Raw genomic sequence first — 14849 nt, forward strand, 5'->3', positions numbered from 1 at the left:
GAGACAAACAGGATGGTACATCCAGTTTGGAGCCATTCATCATTAAGAACAATGTGTTGCCATGATCAGAACTGGACTAGGGCCAGTGAGCACAGCCAGCTCCAGATCTGAGGCAGGGGGTGGTTGAGCAAAGTGTCCTCTGGTGGGGCTGCACCAAGCCAAGTGCAAGATGCCAGTTTAGTTGCAATGGCACAAACATATAGGGCTGGTTTGCACGACTGAACAGCCCACCGTGGCTTATTTAAGTCACGGTGGGCTGTGGGGTATACTGGTGGCCATTTTGAATTTCAACACCCATCCGTGGCTTGTAGTTTCGTGCAAAGCCAGGGACTGTGGGTTTTGTGAGAGTTAAACATCCCTCACATAACTGAACAAGAGACACTGTGGGCTGTTTGATAATTCGAACCAGGTCATAGTTTGTGCTGAGATACTTACAGTAGGCTCTAAGCATTGGTTAATTCCTTCTCAAGAGCACCTCTTTAATAAGATGCCTGGTAGAAAAAAAATGTGAGAATAAAGAGCAAATGCCAGTATGCAGGTCTGATGTCTGTTGCAAAGATTGAGAAATCCAGTAAATGAAGTTGTGGGGTTGTTGTTTTTTAAATAAAAGTTAAGAGTATCTCAAATATTATGTGATACAATGTATCTTAAGTGTTCAGCTGAATATGAGTAGGAACCATCCTCAGTGTTGAGAGTTGAATTTCTTCCCTCCCTGAGGAAAAAAAAAAAATGGAGGAGCATTCTTCTAATAATTTAAATAAAATCTAGAGCATGGAATGGTAGTCCCTGTGCCCCAGGACTTGATTTGCCAGTATGGTGACCACTTACAAATCAGTAGAAAGGAAGAAATGCATCACCTAAGAAGAGGACAAAAGAGGACAGTGATTTGCATAAAATGTGCATATGCTAATACATATGCATAGGTGCAGATTTAAAAATAATTATTATAATTTAAATAGAAACGTAGTACATCTCACCCTAGTGTGGACGGTTGTGACCAGGTGGCCTGTGTGCCTGCCTGTTCCTCCTGCTCCCCAGGTGCTCACTCTTGACGGGCAACAATTCTTATGGAGCATTATCTTTAAACTCGACTTGGACAGCACAGCCCTTCAAAAAGAGGACAGGGCCCCTGGGTGGCCCCTCTGCCAAAGGGGCCACCCTCTGATGGATGAGACGTAAGGGTCCCTTCTCCAGCACAAGAGTACAAAGCCAAGGCAGGCAACAGTGACGGATGCTGCAGTGTTGCAGGACTTTGTCCCCTGCCATTGTTGTGTCTCGGTGGTGTGACAAAAGTGGGCATCGTTTTTCAGTTCGGCCTGGTTGTCTTTTTCAGTTCCATGGAACTCGAGCTAATTCCATCTGCTCCGAGACCTAGCAGGCTGTAGATAAAGGAAGGAAGAAAAGTGTGCTTTCATGTGGATGGATAGATCTTCTGTGCTTCCAGATGAGGCTTTTATTGTGCAGTCGCCCTGCCTCCTTCACGGAATTCTATGGAGGGTCCCGATGACACTGTCTTCCATTTGTAAGCCTCCCGTGTTTTTCCCTCACTTCTTCCATCCTTTTTCTTTCCAGAAAAACATTGTTAAGGAGGAAAAGATGCACAGTACTTTTTGACTGGTAGTGCTAGCTGGAAGCACCCCGTGTCTGGCGTTCTTGTCTGTGTCCCAAATGTACTCTGCATCCCTGTACCTACTAGGTTTTGGCGCTTTGTTTCCTTTGCCTTGCCTGGCCGCTTTTGTCATCTCTTTCTGAACCTCTTGCCCCCATTCCACTTATGCTACTCTTCCTCAGTGGCCACCCCAGCCAACAAGCAGGAATAGGGAAGATGTGCAGAGAGAATGAGGTCAATTGCATGAGACTATTTCCTGCAAACCTACCAGCTGGCACATCCTGCGTGCAGCTTTCCTGGAAGCAAGAGAAATGTAGGGAGTGCCCTTAGCATAGGACAGAGCATGCTAGCTCTGCTCCACCTGTAATACTGCAGCTATTTCTTTCTCTAGGTGTGGTACCATCAGCCACCTTTTGCTTTAATTGCAGTTAAAGCAAATTTATAGATTTGGTCAATTGAGCCATGCTCCTATTGCTGACAGCCGCCTTTCCACTGTTTACTGATTTTTCCATGGCATGAAATCAACCCCAAGAGCTACTGTGTCGAGCCAGCCCTATTTCCTAACAGAGGAAAGCCCCCCCGCTCCCCCCGTCCTGCTTAGAGCCAATGCTGGATTGAATGCTTGTTCTAGTGCCTGATCCACCACCAGGTGTCAGTAAGAGCCAATGCAAATGCACAGAAGAGCAGAGCACCTGGCATAGTCCTTATAGGGCTCTACCAGTGCAGGACCCGCTGCTCTGTGGCCAAAAATCCCTTGGATGTGGAAGAGTCATTTGGAAGGTTGACACAGGTATCTGAATACTCCTTAAAGCCCATAATACAAGGTGGCTGTTGTGGCTCGACCAACAGACATCCAATTTCAAAACAGTTGCTTAAATATATATATATATATATATATATATATATATATAAAATGAAATTATATGCCTTTGGACTGGGCTATATGGCCTGTGACCTGTACAGTATAAGTGTGTGCGCGTGCGCGTGTGTGATTGTAAGCTGCTTGGAGTGGCATTTTCTTGGTAGAAAGGTGAGCTACACATCAAATAAATACATAAATGTGACATATATATTTTAGTCCACATATTCTAAGTCTTCATTCCATTTATACTCCAGTGATGTACTACCATTCTATATGATCAAACTGCATGTGTAAAATTAAATGCAATTCAACGTTCTTTCTTAGTAATTCTGTAAAATTGCTCGTGTTCCTGGCCACTTTTATTCCATTTCTCTTCTTGGCTGCAAGAGAAGTAAAATAAAACTAAAACTTTCTTTGACAACTCTAAATAGTTACGGGTGTTCAAATATTTTTGTTTCCACAAGCTAGAACAAATCTGAAAACCAAGGGCTGTAATCCGGGGTGCACTTGGTTAGGGAAACCTTGAAATCTCTGGATCTTTCTTCTGAATAAACATGCATAGGCTCAATCTGCACATGCAGTTTTACATGTATATTAGAGGTTTTATTGAATTATGTTTGCACATGTTAATTGGCACATGTCAGTCAGTCTTCCCTTAAAGTGCGTAAAAGGGTTATTGTATGCCAGCAGTAGTAATAAAAACCAGACAGTTCGAATGAATATCTAAATAATTTCCAGAAGGGTAGGCATGTTAGTTTGTTGCAGCAAAAATAACAAAGAGTCCTGTGGCACCTTAAAGACTATCAAATGTATTATGGCATAAGCTTCCTTGGACTGTATAGCTTATTATGTTGTTGTGAGGGCTAAAATGGAGAGGAGGGGGATTATGTACACCGCCTTGAGCTCCTTAAAAGAGGAAAAAAGGTGGGATATAATGAAATAAATAAATAAATAAATAAATATGGTTTATGCCATAATAAACCTGCTAGTCTTTAAGATACCACAAGACTCTTCCTTGTTTTTATCTTAATATTGTTACTTTCAATTCACACACATGATTTGTTAATATTATTAGTGGTGATACATATTTGGTGTCATATACTAGCCATATGCTAGTGGAGGAATGAGATAAGGACAGAAGTAGAGTATATAGTTCTCATTAGTAAAATGATTTCACTAACTGGTACCATACAGATATGTTCCCAATTAGATACACCATGGTTTAGTCTAACAGAAGGCAGCATATAAGACAGAAGTAAAAGTACAAAGATATAACAAGAAGAAAACCTGTAATTTAGTATTGACATTCATGATGATTAATACTTGTGTCCTTTTCAAACCAGCACATCTGACCATCACTGTGTCTTTTCCTTTAATTGATAAAGGAAGAAGCTTCAATAACTTCCAGTTGCTCCTTATATGCAAGCAGCTATTTCAAAAGTAATAAGCACTGGGAATTGTGGGGCAGAGAGCATAATAAGTTCATTTGCATGCACATTCCGTTTCCCAGGTACTTATTTGCAAGTTGTCGCTACCTACCAGGGAGCTCAAAATAAGCTACAGCTGATTTAGAATTCTTCACAGAGTATCCAGGAAAACTGCTTACCTTCTGCCAGCGTATAAGCCAGGGATCTGCATGCAAAGGTTTGAAATCTAATGGACTAATTATGTTGCTCTTGTTTTTAAGAACGACCCCAGGAGAAGTCCCATTGATTTCCCATTAATTTGGAAGGAGTAGCAAGCACTTCTCATTTTGTATAAGCTGAAGACTTAGTGGAGCAATAGCACAAACTAGGGCAGGAGACTTCCTTAGAATCATATTATATGGTACCATTAGTGTACATGGTGCTTTGCAGACTGACATAAGCAAAAGAAAAGTTCCACACCTGAGGAATTTATATTCTAGCCTTCTCCAGCTCAGTGGTGCAGCCAGGTAATTTTAGACCCTGGACTTAACGGTCTCATGCCCACGCACCCCCTTTAGGTGGCTATGTGTATTCCTTCAGTTGTGAAGCACACAACTAACATTTCTTTTCTCCCACCCCACTGTTCTATGTCTTACAACTGCACTGCTTCTACATTCCTGAAATGTTAGAGCAAACAAACAAACCCCTTCTAAATTGGAGAGGAGAGCAACGACAAATAGGACCCACTATTTTATTATATTTTATTAACATATTATATATATATAGGTTTAAAATATTTTAAAGATATTTTAAAAGTAAAAATAATAAAATAAGCATCTGTAACTAGGTACATTCCTGAACCTAATTTCAATGTTTGAAATTAAGAAAGGATGCTGCAGTGAGCAGTGGCAGCCCCAGGGCGCCCCAGCATGCTCATGCCAGCCCAGGTCCTGACTCCAGGCCTTTTTGCTGCTGCCCCATCACCTGTTGCTCTCTGGGTAGTTAGCTGGGGTGGGCCTGAGCTGTGGGACCCTGGACCTTGACGCCAAGTTCCAGCCCTAGCTGCACCACTGCCCCAACCTGATGCCCCCCAGATGTTTTCATCTACAACTCCCAGCAGTCGTGCCCCTGCTGGCTGCTGCTAATGGAAGTTGTACTCCAAAACATCTGGAGGGTATCAGGTTGGGAAAGGCCATTATAGAGCTTTTCTACACAAGGCATTTATTGTGCACGCATCATTCCATATTCACAGTTGTTTACAGGTTCTTTAGATCACGCTGGAACCCTTCAGTTTCTCTTCTGTGTCTACAAGGCACTTTTAACGATTTTTTTTTTAGAGCAGGGAAAATGCACTAAATGTGGTAAACATGAAAGAAAACACTGTTTTCACTTGTGTAATTATGCTGTTCCACTGTACCACAGTGCCACCTAGAGGTTATACAGTGGAAAAGCAGTAAAAGAAGCACTCTTTGTGTAGTGCCTGGAACTCAATTCTGTGACAAAACCGAAAGTAGATACAGCAGATCAACAGCTTTGTGTAGAAAAGCTCATTATCTAAATTTAGACAAGGTGAGAGGATAGGCTCTAAAAGTAGCTATAGTCAAGGATTCATGGAAGAATTTAGGTTTGAAAGAGCAAGAGAGTTGGCACCATGAATTTGCTCAAACAGAGTAGGAGTGTGCAAACGTCAGATTCAGATTCCCAAAGCATGGCAGCCATTTTGTGACCATCCAACATTTTCTGTACCCCCTAGCACAGCACCCTTTACTGGTCAGAGTTAATATAGCATTTTCTTTGCTTCTGGTACTGAAACTGCTTTATTACACTCTCAAACATAAAGTTCCACTGCCCCAGACACATCCCACTTTATGCAAATGACCCCCTGGACTTGTTCCCCTTTTTGTGGTTAAGCAAAGAAAAAAAGCAAATTCCAAAAGCACACGGCTTAGTCCTTGCTGTCATGACAGCATCAAATTGACAAAAGACAAACTCCTTCTTCTGCCCTTTCCCTTGCCTCACCCCTCAAGGAGGAGGAGAAGGAGGAGGAGGGGAGGGGAGGGTGGGGAAGAGGTGGAGGAGGCCCATTAGGGCTGAAGCCCAACTCACTCTCCCCTGAGTGAGTGAAAGAGAAAAAGGTGGGGTCCTTTAAAAGAGGAGGAGCATTCAGGATGGTAGTTTAAGATCATGGGCAGGATATGAAAGCAGAAAGGTTAAGGGGACACAAAGCCATGGAGAGCTTCAAAGGCAAGAGCAAATAATTGATGGGGGTCAGGATGGACAGTGGGCAGGTAAGCCAGGAACCATGGGGCAAAGTCAGAAGTCAGGAAACAAAGGACAAGCCAAGAAGCAGCAGGATCAAAGGATACAGGAACACACCAGAGCTCAGGAAGAGCTTGCTACGCAAACAAGTCTGAAAAGGGAACCCTCTTATACTACTTCCTGTCCAGGAGGATTCAATAGTCAGTTTTGGAGGGTGGGGTCAGTCCAGGGCCTGAAGTTACTAAACTGCAGACCTGCGGCATGCAGTTCACTGGCTCATCCCTGGGGGCACCAGGGGAGTCAAAGGCTTCCTGTTCAAGCCCCATGCCATTAATTGGAGCCAGGGACATGTGAATCAGCAACTTGAACTCGCTGAAGTTCTCTGAATTCTATCTCGAAGCTCGTTCCAACTTGAGTCCATATCAGATTTGTGAGCTTTGTGAGCTTTGGTTTTTTTTCATATGAAAATCCATGCACACTTTCATGCATATTTTCCCAAATGTATGCATCAATTGTGCGCATCTTTGAAATGTTCACATTCTTGTCTCATTGATTAAAGCAAATATATGCACATTTTTCGAAAGTACGATTTTTTTTCATGCACATTTTTCGAAAGTACCCATTTTTTCATGCACATTTTTCAAAAGTACACATGCTGTTGGATACAATTTTTTTGGTCCACGAATCACATTGCAGGGTCAAAAATGTATGGACTTTGACCTAGATTGCATCCGAGTCTGGATATGATCTGGAAGGTCCAAACTGTGTAAATCCTGATACAAAATGAACTGAAACAAATTCTCATATGTCTCTAGCTTGAGGTTTAGGCTAGCTGAGTAGATGGAGACAAAGGACTGAATTTTCACAAAAGCATACCAGAAGCAGTGGTGCAGCTTAGAGACAGATTGGATGTGGGGAGCAAAGGAGAGGAAGAAATTAAAGCTTCATGCTTGCTTGATAGGATCATAAGCCACTAACGTTGTCAATGGGTATTTATTTATTTAGAATATTTTTGGATGCCCTCCACTCACTGAGTGCTTGAGGCAATGTAGAAATCAAAAGAATAAAGTAAATAAGCTTGAAACATCTAAACAACTTTATATTTTAACAAAACTGGGGGTTAATAATAAAAATAGAGAGCTTGGCAGAAGTATTAAAAGCTCAGTGGAACAATGTTGTCTTCATCAGCTGTCTAAAGGACAACGAAGAGGAGCTAATCTAACCCTGGGCCTGGGGAGGCAGTTCCACAACCATGGGGGGAAATCAGACAACAGGGACTTAGGTGGTGAATGCAAATTTCATAATTTATGGGGAAATAATTGAGGAAAGAATAGCGAGGAAGGATTAAAAGTTCAGTCTTGGACATACTGAGCTGGTTTGCATGATTCAAACAAGTCACCGTGGGTTATTTAAATGGTGGCGCATGCCTTGTCATGCTGCCCAAACTTGTTCTTGTTGGTCGGACTTAGGATAGATGGAGGACTCCAAAATCGGAGTCTTCCATCTAATGGATGTCTATCCTGTTGAATTGCACCCTTAATAAATAAAGGAAGACATAAAGAGGTATAGCTGGGTGTCATCAGTGCACTGGTGGTACTGAAAACTAGGATTTTATGGGGTCTTGCAAGGACAGTATATTGAAAGAGAATGGCAGAGGCTAAGCATACTGAATGACCTCGACAAAGTGGGTGAAAATGGGTTGGAGGTGGGTGGACAGTCTCTGCCAGTGGAAATACTCAACGAGTGGTTTGACAGGTTGGAAGAAGACGTAAGGCTTAAGACTCTCAAAGGCTTAAGGCAAGGGGAAGCCCTTTGGCATCAAGGAAAGGTCCTTACAGGCATTTCCTCTACATATTTACATTGCCCCCAAGTCAGATTGGAATGCACCCTGCAGGTTCTGCTCCCAACATCAGTGCATTCAGTTGGATGTCAAAAAGAGTCCCTATGCATCTATATACATGTTACAGAATGAACATGCATAAGTGTTCCACACAATCAGGAATTCCAGTTCTGCAGGGTTCCAGAGCATGGGGGGAGGGTGAGGGGGAGGGGGAGGGCCATGGTCCTGCTCCCACCTTTATGTAGAATGCCTCAAAGAGGCTGAAATAGCCAGTGATTTGGGGGACGTCAATTTCAGTGCAACGCAGGGCAGCCTTCCCCAACCTGGTGCCTTTCAGGTGTGTTGGACTGCAACTCCCATAATTCCCAGCCAGCAGGGCCAATGACAATGGGCATTAAGGAGGTTGTAGTACATCATCTCTGAAGCGCACCAGCTCAGGGAATGCTGGTGTAGAGATAGGAAGCTAGATTGTAGCAGGCCAAGAGAAGTGTTAGAAGAAAAGAAGTCGAGACAAGGGGAACAAATGCCATTTTGACATTTGGGAGTGGAAAATAGAAATAAAATCAGTTTGTACTTGGAGGGGCAGGGTGGATGAGTTGAGTGAGGGGGTTTTGAGAATGGGGGAAATGATGGCATGTATAAACACTGTCTGGAAGGGGTTAGAGCGGTGGAATAGGTTGACTATTTGTTGAAGGGGGGTGTGGGCAGAGACGGCAGCCAGAAATTGGGAACGGTTCATAAGGATAACTGTCTTGTTCTATTAAGCGAGACTGAGGAATAAAGGATTGAGAAAAAGAACACCTCTACACCAGCCTAAACTCCCACATTTAAAACGGGGCTTTCTGCTTCCGTTTTAAATGCAGGATCACGAAGGACTCTCTTTACAAACGCCTCCCCCTCCTTTCCCCCCTTATCTGAGTCTTCCATATGTTTCATTGGTCTAGCTTCTCATACTGTGGTTTTTCCTTTTCCATGGAGGGAACTCAAGTGGAACTCAAGCAGGGTAATTTGATAGCTCATTATCTCCGATCTTTTAAAAAACCAAATAAAGGTCATTTAGTGCAGGAGACGCCCTGGAGGTCCACAACACCGTCTAAAGGACCTGCAAACTTCTGTGATTGAGAAATCTCAATAGCAGGATAAAAGCTCCATATGAAGAAGCCCAAAGTGCAGAAGAAATCCTTCCCAATCTGAAATGGAGCTCAACGTTTTATTTTAAAAATGAATGCTAAAGAGACAGAAATTGGAGATAGATAATGGTGACCCCTTGTCAGTTGACATCTGTTACCTAAGAAGACTGCTTTATATTGCTGTATGATAATAGAACAGCTAGTTAGAAGCCACAGCTGGTTAGGAGCTTCTTTCAGTTTTGCCACTTCATTTCTATGTAGCCACATATATCTTTAACGAGGCAGGAAGTGGAGACTGATTAGGTGATTTTCTTCCCATTCATGCAAGATGAAGTTCTTTAACTTATCAACAAACTGTAAGCTAATAAATCACCAGGCCCAGATGGTATCACTCCTAGAGTTCCTATAGAACTCAAATGTAACATTGCTCCTCTTCTAACAAAAATATGTAGCATGTACTTAAGATAAGCCTCTGTACTATAGGGATGGAGATTGGCCAATATGACAGCAATTTTTAAAAAGGGTTCCAGGAGAAACCCAGGAAAATAGAGGCTGGTTAGCTTAACATCTGTTCTGGGTAAATTGATTGAAAGCATTATTAAAGATAAAATTAGTAAGCATACAGAAGGACAAGCCCTGCTGAAAAAGAATGAAATGGCTTTCTCACTAACCTTTAAGTGTCTCACTAACCTTTTAGAGTTCTTTGAGGGCACAATCCCATGCATGTTTAGACAGAAAAAAGTTCTACAACCCCAGCATTCCCCAGCCAGAATGCTGGCTGGGGAATGCTGGGAGTTGTAGGACTTTTTTTCTGTCTAAACATGCATACGATTGCACCCTGAGAGTGTCAATAAACATGTTGACAGGGTTGATCCAGTAGACACTGGCCCAGTTTGTGTGCTCCCCACAGCTTTAACAAGCCACGGCAGCTTGTTAAAGCTGTAGTGCATGCTGATACATGCTGGGCACCATTTGCCTAATTACCCACCTGGGCTGGGAGTGGTTTGTCATATCATCCAGATCAGGTAGCATGGCTTGTTTGAGCGGGAAACAATCCTCAAGTAACTCATGGACTGTTTAATCATTTGAAGCAGGTCATTGTTTACTTGTACTTCCAAAAGGACATTGACAGAATCCCTCACCAAAGTCTCCTGAGCAAACTTAGCAGTCATGGAATAAATGGAAAGGACCTCTTATGGATCAGTAATTGGTGAATAAACAGAAAGCAGAGAGTAGGAATTAATAGTAAATTCTCCCAATGGAAAGATGTAAACAGTGGGGTCCCACCGGGACCAATGCTTTTCAACTTATTCATAAATGATATGCCATATGCCAACAAATTTGGGAAACACAAGAATGGCCACCAGATTGGAAAAAATCAACTTCTATCCCCATACCAAAAAAGGGAAACACTAAAGAATGTTCAAACTATCGAACAGTGGCACTTATTTCACATGCCAGTAAGGTAATGCTCAAGATCTTGCAAGGTAGACTCCAGCAATTCATGGAACGAGAACTGCCAGATGTACAAGCTGGGTTTAGAAAAGGCAGAGGAACTAGAGACCATTGCCAGCATCCGTTGGATAATGGAGAAAGCCAGGGAGTTTCAGAAAAACATCTATTTCTGTTTTATTGACTATTCTAAAGCCTTTGACTGTGTGGATCATCACAAATTGTGGCAAGTTCTTGGTGGTATGGGGATACCAAGTCACCTTGTCTGCCTCCTGAGGAATCTGTAAAATGACAAAGTAGCAACGGTAAGAACAGACCACGGAACAACGGACTGGTTTAAGATTGGGAAAGGAGTATGGCAGGGTTGTATACTCTCACCCTACCTATTCAACCTGTACGTAGAACACATCATGCGACGTGCTGGGCTTGATGAAGCCAAGGCTGGAGTTAAAATCGCTGGAAGAAACATTAACAATCTCCGATATGCAGATGATACCACTTTGATGGCTGAAAGTGAGGAGGAGCTGAGAAACCTTATGACGAAGGTGAAAGAAGAAAGTGCAAAAGCTGGGTTGCAGTTAAACCTAAAAAAACGCACAAGATTATGGCAACCAGCTTGATTGATAACTGGCAAATAGAGGGAGAAAATATGGAGGCAGTGACAGACTTTGTATTTCTAGGCACAAAGATTACTGCAGACGCTGACTGCAGCCAGGAAATCAGAAGATGTTTACCTCTTGGGAGGAGAGCAATGACAAATCTTGATAAAATAGTGAAGAGCAGAGACATCACACCGACAACAAAGGTCCGCATAGTTCAAGCAATGGTATTCCCCGTAGTAACCTATGGCTGCGAGAGCTGGACCATAAGGAAGGCTGAGCGAAGGAAGATAGATGCTTTTGAACTGTGGTGCTGGAGGAAAATTCTGAGAGAGCCTTGGACTGCGAGAAGATCAAACCAGTCCATACTCCAGGAAATAAAGCCAGACTGCTCACTTGAGGGAATGATATTAAAGGCAAAACTGAAGTACTTTGGCCAAATAATGAGAAGACAGGATACCTTGGAGAAGATGCTGATGCTAGGGAAAGTGGAAGGCAAAAGGAAGAGGGGCCGACCAAGGGCAAGATGGATGGATGATATTCTGGAGGTGACGGACTCGACCTTGGGGGAGCTGGGGGTGGCGACGGCCGACAGGAAGCTCTGGCGTGGGCTGGTCCATGAAGTCACGAAGAGTCGGAAGCGACTAAATGAACAAACAACAACAAGCAAGGTGGTCAAGTTTGCTGGTAACACCAACTTATTTAGCGTAGTTAAAACAAAAAGGGATTGCAAAGAGCTTCAAAATTATCTCTCCAAACTGGGAGAATGGGTATGAAAATGGCAAATGCGGTTCAATGTAAGCAACTGTAAAGTGAAGCACATTGGGACAAAAAAATTCCAACTTCACATATATGCTGCTGATGTGATCTGGGCTAATGGTGACTGACCAAGAAAAATATATTGGGGTCATGGTGGACAGTTCAATAAAGATGTCAACTCAGTGTGTGGCTGCTGTGACAAAGACAAATTCCATGTTAGGCATAATTAGGAAGGGAACCAAACATAAAACTGCCAAGATCATTCTCCCCCTATACAAATCTATGGTACAACCACACTTGGAATACTGTGTACAGTTCTGGTTACCATACCTAAAAAAGAGTAGAGTTAGAAAAAGTGCATAAATGGGCAACTAAAATGATCAAGGGGCTGAAGCATCTCCCCTATGAGGAAAGGTTACAACAGCTGGAATGGTTTAGTTTGGAGAAAAGGTGAGTAAGGAGAGACATGATAGAGGTGTACAAAATTATGCATGGTGTGGAGAAAGTGGATAGGGAATCATTTTTCTCCCTCTCTCATAATATTAGAACATGGGGTCATCCCATGAAGCTGGTTGGTGAGAGATTCAGGACACATAAAAGCAACTAATTCTTCACATAGTGCATAATTAAACTATGGAATTTGCTACCACAAGATGCTGTGATGGCTGCTAATTTGGATGGCTGCCTTGAAAAGGGGACTGGGCAAATTCCTGGAGGAAAAGGCTATCCGTGGTACTAGCCCTGATGGCTATATTGGACAAATATATTGGAAGCAGTATGCCCATGTGCACCAGTTGCTGAGGAACATGACTGGGAGGGTGCTATTGCACTCATGTCCTACTTTTAGATTTCTCACATGCAAATGGTTGGTCACTGTGTGAATGGAATACTGGACTAGATGGACCTTTGGTCTAATTCAGCATGGCTCTTCTTATGTTGTTAAGAGTTTCAGGACATCCATGCAAAAGTAGGCATAGCATGTGAGCAAGAGCAAAATCTGTCTTAGCATATTCATCTGTTTTAATTGTGCCTTTTTGAGTATTCTGGCAAACAATAGTCCTTCAAATTTAATTTTGATCCACAATGATAAAGTGTAAGATAAATCAACTATGAGAGTCAATTTCTTTATATTTCACCCTGCCTTGAATTAGATTCTGCTGCATAAAAGTTTTTCAGTTTGTTTTTTTCGCGGTGGGGTGTGTGTGTGTGTTACACTGTGGAGATGTGCATCTAAGAATGACTGCTAAATGCAAAATTCATGCATGTAATCTGGAATTTAATTCTCTTTTGTTTGGTTTCCCCTCAGTCACTTCTCTTGTTTTTCTGTTTGTTTTAGAATATTAAAAATTGGCTGAACCTAAAAATATGCAGTACACACATTTGCCAATGTCATGGCAATAGATAAAGAACTGCTTTATAATGACATTTTTATCCTTCTTCTGACAGGAGTCAGCACTGATGGTGCTGATCTTTCCACTCTTCTGTGCTTCCTCTCCACAACAAGCTCCCATTTTCATGAAAGCCAGTTTCTTAAAATAATAGCCTGTGTTATCGTTTCGCCAGTAATATCTCTTTGATATTGTGGGCTTCTCATTTTAGCACCGACTTCCATTTTTCTTTTGATATTTTTTCCTCTTCTGTTCAAACAGTTCTCTGATTGCCCCAGCTCATTGCTGAGGGGACTGAGGAAGAAGACAGGAACATCTGACTTCTCATATTCAGCAAAGCCCAGGCCTCCCCTCTAGCCACAGCCCAAGAAAGGTTAGAAAAACAGGCAAAGTGTCTCACAGTTCAACTTCTGAGCTATTGTCCCACATTTTTTCCTACTTCCTGTAAAAACAAAATTGGACAGGGTTTCTAAAACTATATTAAGCATTGTCTGGGCATTTTTCTTTCTTAGTTAGGTACCACTTTTAAACTGCAAAGGTGAATATTACTTTAGAAAGCATGATTTAACCTGAATAAGAGTTAAAACTTGTCACCATTTAGTCCTTCTGTCAACACCAGTTCAAGAAGCAAGAAAACAACATAATCAGGTTTGTTTGGAAATATGTTTCTTCAACAGGATTTTCCCATAGTAATTTTTTTAAAGATTTGTAGCCTTAAAATCCTGACACTTTGGACCCAGAGTATCTGCATTGGTTCCCTAAACATGCACAAACCAGACCATTCAAGCAGTAAACACCTCCACATGTCTCACTTAGCGCTGAATATTTTCTGAGTCCTGAGGGGTGTCTCCACCAGCAATTTATTCCAAACTGGCTGCATGTTGAGATCGTTAAGGATACATGACGTCGTAGCCATCCTGCAGCCACTCCAGAGCTTATCAGGGAAAACCCGGATTTCCTGAGACTGCTTAAAGTCCGATTCTTTTCCTCAAGTCAGGTTCTCAGCAGTAAAGTTGCTGTGTGCCCCAACCCCGGCATTGACCTCGGGTATGCTAGCCCTGCCCAGAGGTGTGTCTTTCACCATGACCCTGGTCAAGGGGTGTTTCCCGTGTGTTTCCCATCCCTGAACAAACCAGTTAGTGACTAATCAGAAGTAACTCCAATTGTGCTCAATGAGGCTTGTCCCCTGAATGCCCACATCAGACTTTACAGAGATCCCCCTCAAATGAAATGGCACGGTTTAAAGCACATTCTCTAAATGCTCTAAAGTGCGATCTCGAGGCTCTGATTCTCCATTGTTTGGTTTATTTCCTTAGGAAGTAACTAATTAACACCTTCGTTATAGAGATCCTGCACAGTATTGGGTTGGCTAGAAAGGGGGCTGGTTTCCCGTCTTTGTGTTCTCCCCCACACCTTTCCCAGCACAAGCATATGTGTGTCTACTCAGAAGTAACTCCCATTGTGCTTCATGAGGCTTGCTCCTGAAATGCAGGTGCATCTGGACCTTCAGGGGAAAGGAGAAAGGGGGAATGGGGGAAGCTTCTT

Source organism: Heloderma suspectum, chromosome 2 (genome assembly GCF_057233095.1).
Source record: "Heloderma suspectum isolate Gila_16-S chromosome 2, 16-S_ref, whole genome shotgun sequence".
Lineage (NCBI taxonomy): Eukaryota > Metazoa > Chordata > Lepidosauria > Squamata > Helodermatidae > Heloderma > Heloderma suspectum.